This window comes from Archocentrus centrarchus, chromosome 4 (assembly GCF_007364275.1).
Source record: "Archocentrus centrarchus isolate MPI-CPG fArcCen1 chromosome 4, fArcCen1, whole genome shotgun sequence".
Lineage (NCBI taxonomy): Eukaryota > Metazoa > Chordata > Actinopteri > Cichliformes > Cichlidae > Archocentrus > Archocentrus centrarchus.
Genome location: NC_044349.1, coordinates 7715590 through 7728802, shown reverse-complemented (window position 1 = coordinate 7728802; position 13213 = coordinate 7715590).

The following is a 13213-nucleotide window of genomic DNA, read 5'->3' as shown; positions in this document are numbered from 1 at the left end:
CGCTTATCCTGTTCAGGGTCGCAGGGGGGCTGGAGCCTATCCCAGCTGTTATAGGGCAAGAGGCAGGGTACACCCTGAACAGGTCGCCAGCCTGTCACAGGGCTAACACAGAGAGACAAACAACCTTTCACACTCACGCTCTCACTCACACCTATGGGCAATTTAGAGTAGCCAATTAACCTAACCCCAGAAAGTGCATGTCTTTGGAATGTGGGAGGAAACCGGAGTACCCGGAGGAAACCCATGCAAGCACGGGGAGAACATACAAACTCCACACAGAGAGAGGGAGAGGCCTGGGCCAATCGAACCCAGATGGTATTCTAACTGAGGCAGCAGTCTAACCACTGCGCCACCGTGCTGCCAAAAAAAAAAAAAATGTAAATTGGAGTCTATTAGATAAATATGATTCAAACCACTGCAGTGCAGTACCTTTAATACCTATAGTATGCTCTAATCTCTGTAATAAAATGTTATGGTCAACAGTATCAAAGCTGCACTGAGGTGCAACAGGACAAGAACAGAGATGAGTCCACTGTCAGAGGCTGTAAGAAGATCATTTGTAACCTTCACTAATGCTGTTTCTGTACTGTGATGAATTCTGAAACCTGACTGAAACTCTTCAAATAAACCGTTCCTCTGCAGATGATCAGTTATTATACCTCGGAGTCAGGCACTTCTGATTTGAAGCTTTCCTTTGAGGATGTAAAACTATTGATGAGATAATCTACCTCACTGGGAGCAGAGTTTAGGTAGCTGCTCTGCACTGTGTTGGCACATGGCACTGAAGAGCATAATAATGAAGGTATTAGATCCTTAAACTTAGTTACTTATGATGTAAAGCAGTTTGAATTGCCTTGCTGCTGAAATGTGCTATACAAATAAATTCATGCTCAAAAACCCTCCAGTGTGGCTGAGTTAAAACAATTCTGCAAAGAATAGTGGGCCAAAATTCTTCCACAACAATGTGAAGGACTCATTGCCAGTTATCTCAAACACTTGGTTGCAGTTCTTGCTGCCAAAGGTGGCACAACCAGTTATTTGATTTAGGGAGCAAATACTTTTTCACACAGGACCAAGTACTGTAGGTTTGGATTTTTTTCCCCTTTTAATTCTGTAAAGTTTGAAACATGAAATAATTGCCAGAACATGCAACTTTTTTGAAACCACAGTGTTTATTGAACATCTGATAAATACATTGTGTTTTTCTTCTAGGACTGAGATCCGGTATGCCAACCGAGTCCCCAACCATGATCTTTGCTACACCCACAGAGCTGGCATCAGAAGCAGGGCTGTGGTGGAGCAAACAGTGTTATTGACCCCCAGAACTTATTCCAGGTAATGCAGAGCTGAGGCTGAGTAAGGTGCCAATTTCACCAACAAGCAGTGACAGTTCACAACCAGCTTGCTTCGAAGTAGTGAAGATTGATTAGGATTAGTTGATAGGCAATGTTTATTTCACTCTGTTTTTAATGGCTCTCTGCCGCTCCCAACCGCACCACCGGCAATATTCACCACTCAAGATGCATTAATAGAAATCAGATTGCTCTGCCAAGATTTAACCAATCATTAGGATAAGTGGAAATCACACTATCAAGTGCTACAATTCTTGCAGCAAGCAAAATCCTTGTCTGCATGCTCTGTTGTGCCAAACACTATTTCTGAGCCAAGAGGAGCTGTATTGTAGGCTCTATTTGTTAGTTTATTTTATTTTCTTTCTTTGTTTCTTTATTTACAAGTTTAAATTGCATTCTCCAGCAACACCCGGGCCAAGACAGAGCAAGCCCCAGACACACACACACACACACACACACACACACACACACACACACACACACACACACACACACACACACACACACACACACCCCTGGATCATCTAATTTAAAATTTTTGCCATTATTGGGTCGAGAACATGGTTTGTACTGAGCACAGGGCTTACATTTGTAAGCCTGTTACCTCACTGTGTAGCTGTATTTTTTATTTTGTTTTTGATTTCATAACCACTTTTACCCTGTCTCAGTGACGTGTATAATATTTGCAGTCACTGTGGTTGCAGAAGTTGCTCCCGGAGCTTTAGAACTGTACAAGAGCTGCCTCAGCTAACAGCATCCTGCTGGCTGCTCTCAAAGGTAGATTTTTTTTTCCCAGAGAACTTTCACTTTTATAGTACTGGCGGCTATGGCGGACATCATGGATTAGATTTTGATTCCCAGCAGAGTGTTATCTGCAAACCTGCTGGGCAGTATGTTAGTAATGCCACTGAACAAACCTGTGCAGCCGTGTTACTCTACCACAAGCTTCGTGTCTCAGGTTGCCACAGGTATTTGGTATAAGTCTTGAATTTAGTTTATGGTCCTTTTTTAATTTTTTTTAATTTTTAGCCCCATCTGACGCTTTGCACTGAGTTTGGCGGTGTAAGGCTTCTGTAAAGCAGCTGTTTACAGCAGCTGAAACCCATTCCATGAAGCTCTCTACACACTGTTCTTGAGCTAATCTGAAGGCCATGAAGTTTGGAGGTCTGCAGCGATTGACTGCAGGAAGTTGGTGACCTCAGTGCACTATGTGCCTCAGCATCCACTGACCCCATTCTGTCATTTTACATGGCCTACCACTTCATGGCTGAGTTGCTGTTGTTCCCAATCACTTCCAATTTGTTATAATACCACTAACAGGCAGGGGTAGGAAGTAACAAAGTACAAATTCTTTGTTATTGTACTCAAGTAGAATTTTCATGTACTTTACTTGAGTTTCCATTTTTATTTTTACTCCCTACATTTTTACACAAATATCTGTACTTTCTATTAACATTTTTGAAACAGGCTTGTTACTTTAGTATGAGGGAAGTTTTCATTTCTGATCTGAGTCTAAATAGAGGAACAATAACAAATAAGGGATAATCGTACTGGCCCATCCATCCCTGGGGCTTATCGCATACAAAGACATGAAAGAGTTAAAACCATATAATTTATGCATAATTTATTGCACTGTACTCAGGGGTTACTGTGGGCCAGAACGATCGCAACAACGTTTTAAGTTGTGGTCGAGTACTGCAGTATCTAGCTAGCGCTACAGAAGAGGAGCAAAAATAAAGGGAGTAATGTACTGTCGCAGGCAATTCAAATGCAATGTTTCTAAATGCTCACCAAACATCAGTAAACACAAAGAGTCTGCAGTTTGTCACTCAGCTTAATGGATTGCAATTTATAAGAGTATATTAACACATTGAAATCTAATTTTGATTTGATCTTGTTCACAGTAACATGGATTTCATCATCATAAGATTAATAATTCTTGGAGTAGGTACTAAGACCGTTTAGTTATTAGTATTATGCTACAGTTGCTGATATTGAATTACTCCTCCAAAGCTGTTTAATCTTAACCTAAAACTTAAAATGTAGAAGCACTGATAAAGACATGACTTGTAATAATACTTAGTGTCTGCCAAGGATGTGTGAAAATGTGCAAGCAGACATAGCCAACAAAGGATTCGTCTGTCCATTATAAACATTGTTATTACTCACTGCTCTCAGACAGACTGTTTTTTTTTTTTCAGTGACTGCACATTGTCCATACATGAATTGCTCCTCCCTCCACTATTCAAAAGAATGATCACACAACAGAATAACATGTCTATATAATGTAGGTCAAATTAAATGCTAAAATGCATCACACACCTGGAAAATGATTAATGTAGATCAGGGCTCTTCACCTCCAGGCCTCGAGAGCCCCTGTCCTGCAGGTTTTAGATGTGTCTCTGCTTCAACACACCTGAGTCAAATATAGAAGTCATTAGCAGGACTCTGGAGAACTTGACTGCATACTGAGGAGGTAATTCAGCCATTTGATTCAGATGTGTTGGATCAGGGACACATCTAAAACCTGCAGGACAGGGGCTCTTGAGGCCTGGAGTTGAAGAGCCCTGATGTAGACCATCTGGAATTTAAGGACACCACAGTGGTAATTTAAAAAAATAACTATATTTATTTTAGATGATACGTTTATTTGTTTTGTTTAATTGGATGGTAGTGCTACTGGTACAGTATTACCAGCTTTTCCCAGTTCAAAGAATCAATACACAAAAACATAAACAGTATGCAACATATAAGAAGTATGTTACATGAAGCAGCAGGGGAAGCTTATATATTTATATACTTGCTCACTATTTTTCCGCTTGCCACATGCCAGTCCTAGCTCACCCTTTTTTATTACCACAGTTGTTGAACAAAAGCACACACTCACACACAAACAACAGAGTGGATATAAATGAAACATTCCAGTGTCAAGGGCAAAGTATAGTGCCATCCACTTGGTATGCTTTATTGGAAACCCTCACTGAAGTTGGCAATCAGGTTTTTCATTTATGCAGTGCAGCTCTTTTTTCTTCTGGTCACCTCAGCCTCTATTAATCTCTGTGATTACTGTACAATTTACAGTTCTCATTCGAGTCAGTCAGTTTGTTTATTCCTGGCAGTTTAGTTGGCTGATTCAGGGTGTTTGTAGAAATACTGTTATTTTACTATTACTCCCTCCATAAGCTGACACATTCACCCAGACTGCTGAAGTTAGTGTATTAACTGAAAAACTCTGAAAATCCAGGGAAAAGTTGAGCTTATTTTCTTCAGCGCTCAGGTGCAAGTTGATAGAAATAACATTCAGACTCAAGGCTGCATTCAGGACTTTGTCACACAGGTACATGGAGACCAAGAACATATGTGCGCGCACACACACACACACACACACACACACACACACACACACATGCACGCACACACACACACACACACACACACACACACACACACACACACACACACACACACACACACACACACACTGTTTTCTGTACTGAAGGGGACCATGACCTCATTTTCAGAACCTTCTCTAGCATTTAATGTTAATGAAAAACACTGTTAACAAATGTTAACAGTGGAGATGCGTTCTGTGGAGTGCCGAATCACACTGATTGATGAGTTGGGTTTGGTGGTTGCCAGGAAAATGGTACTTGTCTGACTGCATTATGCCAAATGTAAAGATTGGTGGAGGGGGATTATGGTGTGGGGTTGTTTTTTAGGAGTTGGGCTCTGCCTCTTAGTTCCAGTGAAAGGAACTTTTAATGCTTTAACCAAAATGTAAAAATTAAAGGGTTGAAGACACAAGATTGTGACACTAAAATTGTTGTTATACTATGAAGCATAATACAAAATGTGCAACAAACAAAAAGGGCTTTAAAATTCAGTCTTTACAGTGAACCTGAAATGTGTACTTGAATATAACAGAATCACTTACAACAAGGTTTGTCAGTTATGCCTGACATTTGATTTTCTGAGGTGCAATATTCATGTGTTTTGTATGGCTCACTCACTCTAATTTCACTGTTTATTTATAGAAAGCAGGAGTGAGCGAGAAACATGCTGGAAAGTTTCCTGCTTACCAGGGTTGTCCAAGTGACCTCTGCTTCTCTAGCTTAGGAATTACTTGCAAGTTTAAAGTACTTACTTACAAATCTCTGACAGATAAAATGTCCAGGTTTGCGATTCTCACATTTATGCAAAATACAACCTAAAGTGTGGCACTGGAATTACATAGCTGACTGAAATTTAGTTTACTCAGAAATGCATGTGTCGACTTGTAAATCTGGTGGCTCATGCAAACCATTGTAGATACAGCCATTGTCTTGTTCTCACACAATTGAACAGATATTTTGCAATATGATAAAATAAACTGCTGCCTACCAGTATTTTAAAACAAAGACATCCTTGAATTATTGTCTTCATACATTTGCCTTTGATGTTTGTCCAAGCAAACATCTTATGGGTCAACTCCCAGTTTTTGAATGTTTGTCACAGAGAGACTGTGAGCTGTTCCATTCAGGATCCGGTTGCTAAAAAACTAAACAGAGACAAAACACAGAGAAAAAACATCTTAATGTTTATCTAATTTTCAGATCACCCAAAGTCAGTTGTAAAGAATACAAAATTCAAATGATTTTTAATTAAGATATAATTTTGTATAGGCCTACCTCTTCAAGTAATTTGATGATAGTAGCATTGCTGACCTCTCCATGGGTAGTAATTCTCATATTTATATGTGCTAGTGCTTGCATGCCTACAGGGGTTGAAATTATTGGCGTGGTTGGCTCTGGGGTGGTGGTGGTGGTGGCCTCTGGGGTTGTAGGATCTGGGGTGGTGATGGTGGTGGTGGAGGTTGGCTCTGAGGTGGTAGTGGTGGTGGGTTCTTGGGGGGTGGTGGTGGAGGTCGGCTCTGGTGTGGTGGTAGTGGTGGTGGCCTCTAGGGATGTGGGCTCTGGGGTGGAGGTGGGTTCTGGGGTGGTGGTGGGTTCTGAGGAGGTGGTTGTGGTGGGCTCTAGGGTGGTGATGATTGTGGTGGTCAGCGCTGGGGTGGAGGTGGGTTCTGGGGTGGTGGTGGTGGGTTCTGGGGAGGTGGTTGTGGTCGACTCTGGGGTGATGATTGTGGTGGTCAGCGCTGGGGTGGAGGTGGGTTCTGGGGTGGTCGCGGTGGTGGGTTCTGGGGAGGTGGTTGTGGTTGGCTCAGGGGTGGTGGTGGTTGTAGTGGTAAGCTCTGGGGTGGTTGTTGGGTCTGGGGTGGTGGTAGTGGGTTCTGGAGAGGTGGTTGTGGTTGACTCTGGGGGGGAGGTGGTGGTTTTGGGCTGGTGGTGGTAGGTTCTGGGAGGTGGTTGTGGTCGGCTCTGTGGTGGTGGTGGTGGTGGTCAGCTCTGGGGTGGAGGTGAGTTCTGGACTGGTGGTGGTGGGTTCTGGGGTGGTGATTGTGGTTGACTCTGGGGTATGGGTGGTGGTGGTGGGTTCTGGGGAGGTGGTTGTGGTTGGCCCTGGGGTGGTGGTGGTTGCGGTGGTCAGCTCTGGGATGGAGGTGGGTTCTGGGGTGGTGGTGGTGGGTTCTGGGGGGGTAGTTGTGGTTGGCTCTAGGGTGGTGATGGTTGTGGTAGTCAGCTCTGGGGTGGAAGTGGGTTCTGGAATGGTGGTGGTGGGTCCTGGGGAGGTGGTGGTGGGTTCTGGGGAGGTGGTTGTGGTCGGCTCTGTGGTGGTGGTGGTGGTGGTCAGCTCTGGGGTGGAGGTGAGTTCTGGACTGGTGGTGGTGGGTTCTGGGGTGGTGATTGTGGTTGACTCTGGGGTATGGGTGGTGGTGGTGGGTTCTGGGGAGGTGGTTGTGGTTGGCCCTGGGGTGGTGGTGGTTGCGGTGGTCAGCTCTGGGATGGAGGTGGGTTCTGGGGTGGTGGTGGTGGGTTCTGGGGGGGTAGTTGTGGTTGGCTCTAGGGTGGTGATGGTTGTGGTAGTCAGCTCTGGGGTGGAAGTGGGTTCTGGAATGGTGGTGGTGGGTCCTGGGGAGGTGGTGGTGGGTTCTGGGGAGGTGGTTGTGGTCGACTCTGGGGTATGGGTGGTGGTGGTGGGTTCTGGGGAGGTACTTGTGGTCAGCTCTGGGGTGGTGGGTTCTGGGCTGGTGGTGGTAGGTTCAGGGGAGGTGGTTGTGGTTGTGGTCGACTCAGGGGTGGTGGTGGTTGTAGTGGTAAGCTCTGCGGTGGTTGTTGGGTCTGTGGTGGTGATGGTGGTGGTGGAGGTGACAGTGGTAGTGGAGGTTAGCTCTGGGGTGGTGGTTTGCTCTGGGGTAGTGATGGTGGAAGTGGTAGTCAGTTCTGGGGTGGTTGTGGTGGGTTCTGGGGAGGTGGTTGTGGTCGGTTCAGGGGAGGTGGTTGTGGTCGGTTCAGGGGTGGTGGTGGATGTAGTGGTAAGCTCTGGGGTGGTTGTTGGGTCTGTGGTGGTGATGGTGGTGGTAGAGGTGACGGTGGTAGTGGAGGTTAGCTCTGGGGTGGTGGTTTGCTCTGGGGTAGTGATGGTGGTAGTGGTAGTCAGTTCTGGGGTGGTTGTGGTGGGTTCTGGGGAGGTGGTTGTGGTCGACTCTGGGGTGGTGGTGGTGGGTTCTGGGGAGGTAGTTGTGGTCGGCTCTAGGGTGGTGGTGGTTGTGGTAGTCAGCTCTGGGGTGGAAGTGGGTTCTGGAATGGTGGTGGTGGGTCCTGGGGAGGTGGTGGTGGGTTCTGGGGAGGTGAATGTGGTCGACTCTGGGGTATGGGTGGTGGTGGTGGGTTCTGGGGAGGTACTTGTGGTCAGCTCTGGGGTGGTGGGTTCTGGGCTGTTGGTGGTAGGTTCTGGGGAGGTGGTTGTGGTCGACTCAGGGGTGGTGGTGGTTGTAGTGGTAAGCTCTGGGGTGGTTGTTGGGTCTGTGGTGGTGATGGTGGTGGTAGAGGTGACAGTGGTAGTGGAGGTTAGCTCTGGGGTGGTGGTTTGCTCTGGGGTAGTGATGGTGGAAGTGGTAGTCAGTTCTGGGGTGGTTGTGGTGGGTTCTGGGGAGGTGGTTGTGGTCGGTTCAGGGGAAGTGGTTGTGGTCGGTTCAGGGGTGGTGGTGGATGTAGTGGTAAGCTCTGGGGTGGTTGTTGGGTCTGTGGTGGTGATGGTGGTGGTAGAGGTGACGGTGGTAGTGGAGGTTAGCTCTGGGGAGGTGGTTTGCTCTGGGGTAGTGATGGTGGTAGTGGTAGTCAGTTCTGGGGTGGTTGTGGTGGGTTCTGGGGAGGTGGTTGTGGTCGATTCTGGGGTGGTGGTGGTGGGTTCTGGGGAGGTAGTTGTGGTCGGCTCTGGAGTGGTGATGGTTGTGGTGGTCAGCTCTGGGGTGGAAGTAGGTTCTGGGATGGTGGAGGGTTCTGGGGAGGTGGTTGTGGTTGACTCTGGGGTGGTGGTCAGCTCTGGGGTAGTGGTGGTTGCAGTGGTAAGCTCTGTGGTGGTTGTTGGGTCTGGGGTGGTGATGGTGGTGGAGGTGACGATGGTGGTGGAGGTTGGCTCAGGGGTGGTGATGGTGGTAGTGGTAGTGGTTGACTCTGGGATGGTGGTGGTGGTTTCTGGGGAGGTTGTTGTGGTCGACTCTGGGGTGGTGGTGGATGTAATGGTAAGCTCTGGGGTGGTTGTTGGGTCTGTGGTGGTGATGGTGGTGGTAGAGGTGACGGTGGTAGTGGAGGTTAGCTGTGGGGTGGTGGTTTGCTCTGGGGTAGTGATGGTGGTAGTGGTAGTCATTTCTGGAGTGATGGTGGTGGTGGGTTCTGGGGAAGTGGTTGTGGTCGGCTCTGGGGTGGAAGTGGGTTCTGGGGTGGTGGTGGGTTCTGGGGAGGTAGTTGTGATCAGCTCTGGGGTAGTGGTGGTTGTAGTGGTAAGCTCTGGGGTGGTTGTTGGGTCTGGGAAGGTGATGGTGGTGGTGGAGGTGATGATGGTGGTGGAGGGTGGCTCAGGGGTGTTGATGGTGGTAGTGGTTGACTCTGGGATGGTGGTGGTGGTTTCTGGGGAGGTTGTTGTGGTTGGCTCTGGGGTGGTGATTGTGGTGGTAGTCATTTCTGGATTGATGGTGGTGGTGGGTTCTGGGGAAGTGGTTGTTGTCGACTCTGGGGTGGTGGTGGTCGGTTCTGGGGAGGTAGTTGTGGTCGGCTCTGGGGTGGTGATGGTTGTGGTGGTCAGCTCTGGGGTGGAAGTAGGTTCTGGGGTGGTGGAGGGTTCTGGGGAGGTGGTTGTGGTTGACTCTGGGGTGGTGGTCAGCTCTGGGGTAGTGGTGGTTGCAGTGGTAAGCTCTGTGGTGGTTGTTGGGTCTGGGGTGGTGATGGTGGTGATGGTGGTGGTGGTGGTGGTGGTGGTGGAGGTGACGATGGTGGTGGAGGTTGGCTCTGGGGTGGTGATGGTGGTAGTGGTAGTGGTTGACTCTGGGATGGTGGTGGTGGTTTCTGGGGAGGTTGTTGTGGTCGACTCTGGGGTGGTGGTGGATGTAGTGGTAAGCTCTGGGGTGGTTGTTGGGTCTGGGAAGGTGATGGTGGTGGTGGAGGTAATGATGGTGGTGGAGGGTGGCTCAGGGGTGGTGATGGTGGTAGTGGTTGACTCTGGGATGGTGGTGGTGGTTTCTGGGGAGGTTATTGTGGTTGGCTCTGGGGTGGTGATTGTGGTGGTGGTCAGCTCTGGGGTGGTGGTGGTGGTGGGTTCTGGGGAGATAGTTGTGGTCGGCTCTGGGGTGGTAATGGCTGTGGTGGTCAGCTCTGGGGTGGTGGTGGTGGGTTCTGGGGAGGTGGGTGTGGTTGTGGTTGTGGTTGTGGTGGACTCTGGGGTGGTGGTCAGCTCTGGGGTGGTGGTGGGTTCTGGGGAGGTGGTTGTGGTTGACTCTGGGGTGGTGGTGATCAGCTCTGGGGTGGTGGTGGTTGCAGTGGTAAGCTCTGGGGTGGTTGTTGGGTCTGGGGTTGTGATGGTGGTGGTGGAGGTGACGATGGTGGTGGAGATTGGCTCAGGGGTAGTGATGGTGGTAGTAGTAGTGGTTGACTCTGGGATGGTGGTGGTGGTGGGTTCTGTGGTGGTGGTGGTGGGTTCTGGGAAGGTGGTTGTGGTTGTAGTTGTGGTTGACTCTGGGGTGGTGGTGGTGGTGGTGGTGGGTTCTGGGGAGGTGGTTGTGGTCAGCTCTGGGGTGGTCGTGGTTGTAGTGGTAAGCTCTGGGGTGGTTGTTGGGTTTTGGGTGGTGATGGTGGTGGTAGAGGTGACGGTGGTAGTGGAGGTTACCTCTGGGGTAGTGGTTTGCTCTGGGGCAGTATTGGTGGTAGTGGTAGTCAGTTCTGGGGTGGTGGTGGTGGATTCTGGGGAGGTGGTTGTGGTTGGTTCAGGGGTGGTGGTGGTTGTAGTGGTAAGCTCTGGGGTGGTTGTTGGGTTTTGGGTGGTGATGGTGGTGGAGGATGGCTCTGGGGTGGTGGTGGAGGTGACGGTGGTGGTGGAGGTTGGCTCTGGGGTAGTGGTTTGCTCTGGGGTGGTAATGGTGGTAGTTGTTGTCGGCTCTGGGGTAGTGGTGGTAAGCTCCGTGGTGCTGGTCATAGTCGTCTCTGAGGTTGTGGTGGAGGTGGTGGCGACCTGTTCGGTGGTGGTGACGGGCTGTTGGGCAGTGGTTGTCGTCTCATTGGCGGTGGCGGGCTCTGGGACGGTTGTGGGGGCCATGGTGGTTGAGTCTAGGGTGGTGGTAGTCGGCTCTTGGGTCGTGATTGCTGAGTTGGTCAGCATCGTGGTGGTGGACTCTGGTGTGGTTGTGGTAGGAAGCTGTGCCATCGTTCCTGTTGTTGCAACAGGTGATGTTAATATCAATATTTTTTAACATTGCCATCAAATGTTTTCATGAGTAAACGTTTGATGGCATGAGTATTTATTACTCATGAGTATTTATTATAACATGGTCCCTTTCATTTTGTACTCTATATAAAATACATTTTGTTTTTTTGCATTTGCGTTATTAATGACAGTCTCCGTATACTGAAATTATGAATCTGGTTTTCTTCATTTATTTGTTATGTGTATAATTTTAACTACTTTTAATGCTCATAATGAAATTTCATTGTGTCCACAATGAGTTTTTTTATACACCAGAAAAAAGTTTTTATTCTTCATCTCAGCAGATGCTGATTGATGTTTTGCCTTATATTTTATATGGGAGCTGTTTTTCTCTGCACTTTCTTTTATTTTCATGGCTATTAAAAATTAAAAAACATTAAAAATGACTCTGGCATATGATTTCAGGTATCCCTAGAATGTAAGCAAGATCTATTAATTCATCCATGTCCAACCCAACTAACTGAAGTACTTAATACATGTAAACTAAATGTGCTTTAAACAACAAATTATCGTTTCTTTAAACTTTAGCACAGAGTATTTATCCTGTTATTACTCAATGTACTGTAATGCCTAAAAAAATTAGTGGAATAAGTTTTGAAGTACTCTGGAAACTATTTGTTTTTAATCCGAATATCAATCACTTTTGGAGCATACACTGAAAGAATGCAAACATCTAGCAATATTTTCTGTACTTTAAAATAAATGTAATTTAGTTATAGGTGTTGCACATGGGCTGCTAACAAACTACAAGGATAAACAATGATAAAGCTGTGACTTGTAATAAATGCTTACTTTGTGCTGTATGAAAATATCCAAGCAGAAATATCCAACATAGGATTCTTCTTTCCATGGTGACTGTTGTTACTTCTCACTGCTCTCAGTACAGACTTTTTTCTGATTGTACATTGTACTTAGATCATGAAGTGCTCCTCCCCCACTTTTCAAAAAGGGTGTGACTGAGACAAAGCATCAGGTTAACACTGTTGCCTGCACAGCAAGAAGGTCCTGGGTTTGAATTTGCCATCTGGTTGGGACCTTTCTCTGTGGAGTTTGCATGTTCTTCCCACGTTTGCATGGGTTCTCTCTGGGTATTCTGGCTTCCTCCCACAGACCAAAGACATGCAGTTAGTGGGGTTAGGTTTAATGGTGATTCTAAATTGCCCATAGATGTGGATGTGTGAATGGTTGTCTGCCTCTCTGCATTAACGAATTGGCAACCTGTCCAAGGTGTACACTGCCTCGTGCTGTGTGACAGCTGAGATAGGCTCCAGCTCATCCATGACCCTGAACTGGATGTGGATGAATGGATTGTAACAGTATTGTATTGTTCTTTTGTCCACTGCATTTGTTTCACACACTTAAAAAGAAGAAATGTAAACAATTTGTGTACATAAAGTACATATACACACACTTTTCCAAGCTGTGTGTGTCAGTGGGATAGATGCTGTGTAGAAGCATCTTGCCATTGCCTTTTGAACTTAAAATAGATGGATCAGTATAAAATTAAACTGAAAGCATACAGCCATAGTTCAAATACTAAAGCTAGAATTTTGAAAGCACAATTGTGCAAAAGTGCTAGTGCTGTCAATCAACTAAAATGCCATTGCAGTTAGCAGGAAAGCTATTCATGAAGTTGGCAAACAGGTTTTTAATTGTGTGGTGCAGTTCCTTCCTTTTATTCTCTCTGATTTTTATTCAAAGAGAAAAGAACTCAACCCAAAAACATTAGATAAATTAGGCTACACATTTTTATTTTTATTTAAATTTCTCACACCAAAAGACAAGACTTAAACACAAAAAACAACAAACTGAACAAAACTGGAAATTTGCAATCACCAGATCACCAAAATTAAAATGGATTAAATGTAGAACAGCAGCCAAATAAAAACAAAGAATGCTAAAAGGTGAATGTAAAACAATAAAGAGATAAAAATGAAAAAATGCAGTGTGAAAATTAGAATATAGACTGAGAATGAAATATGTCAAATAGCTATATAAATAAAAGCAATCAT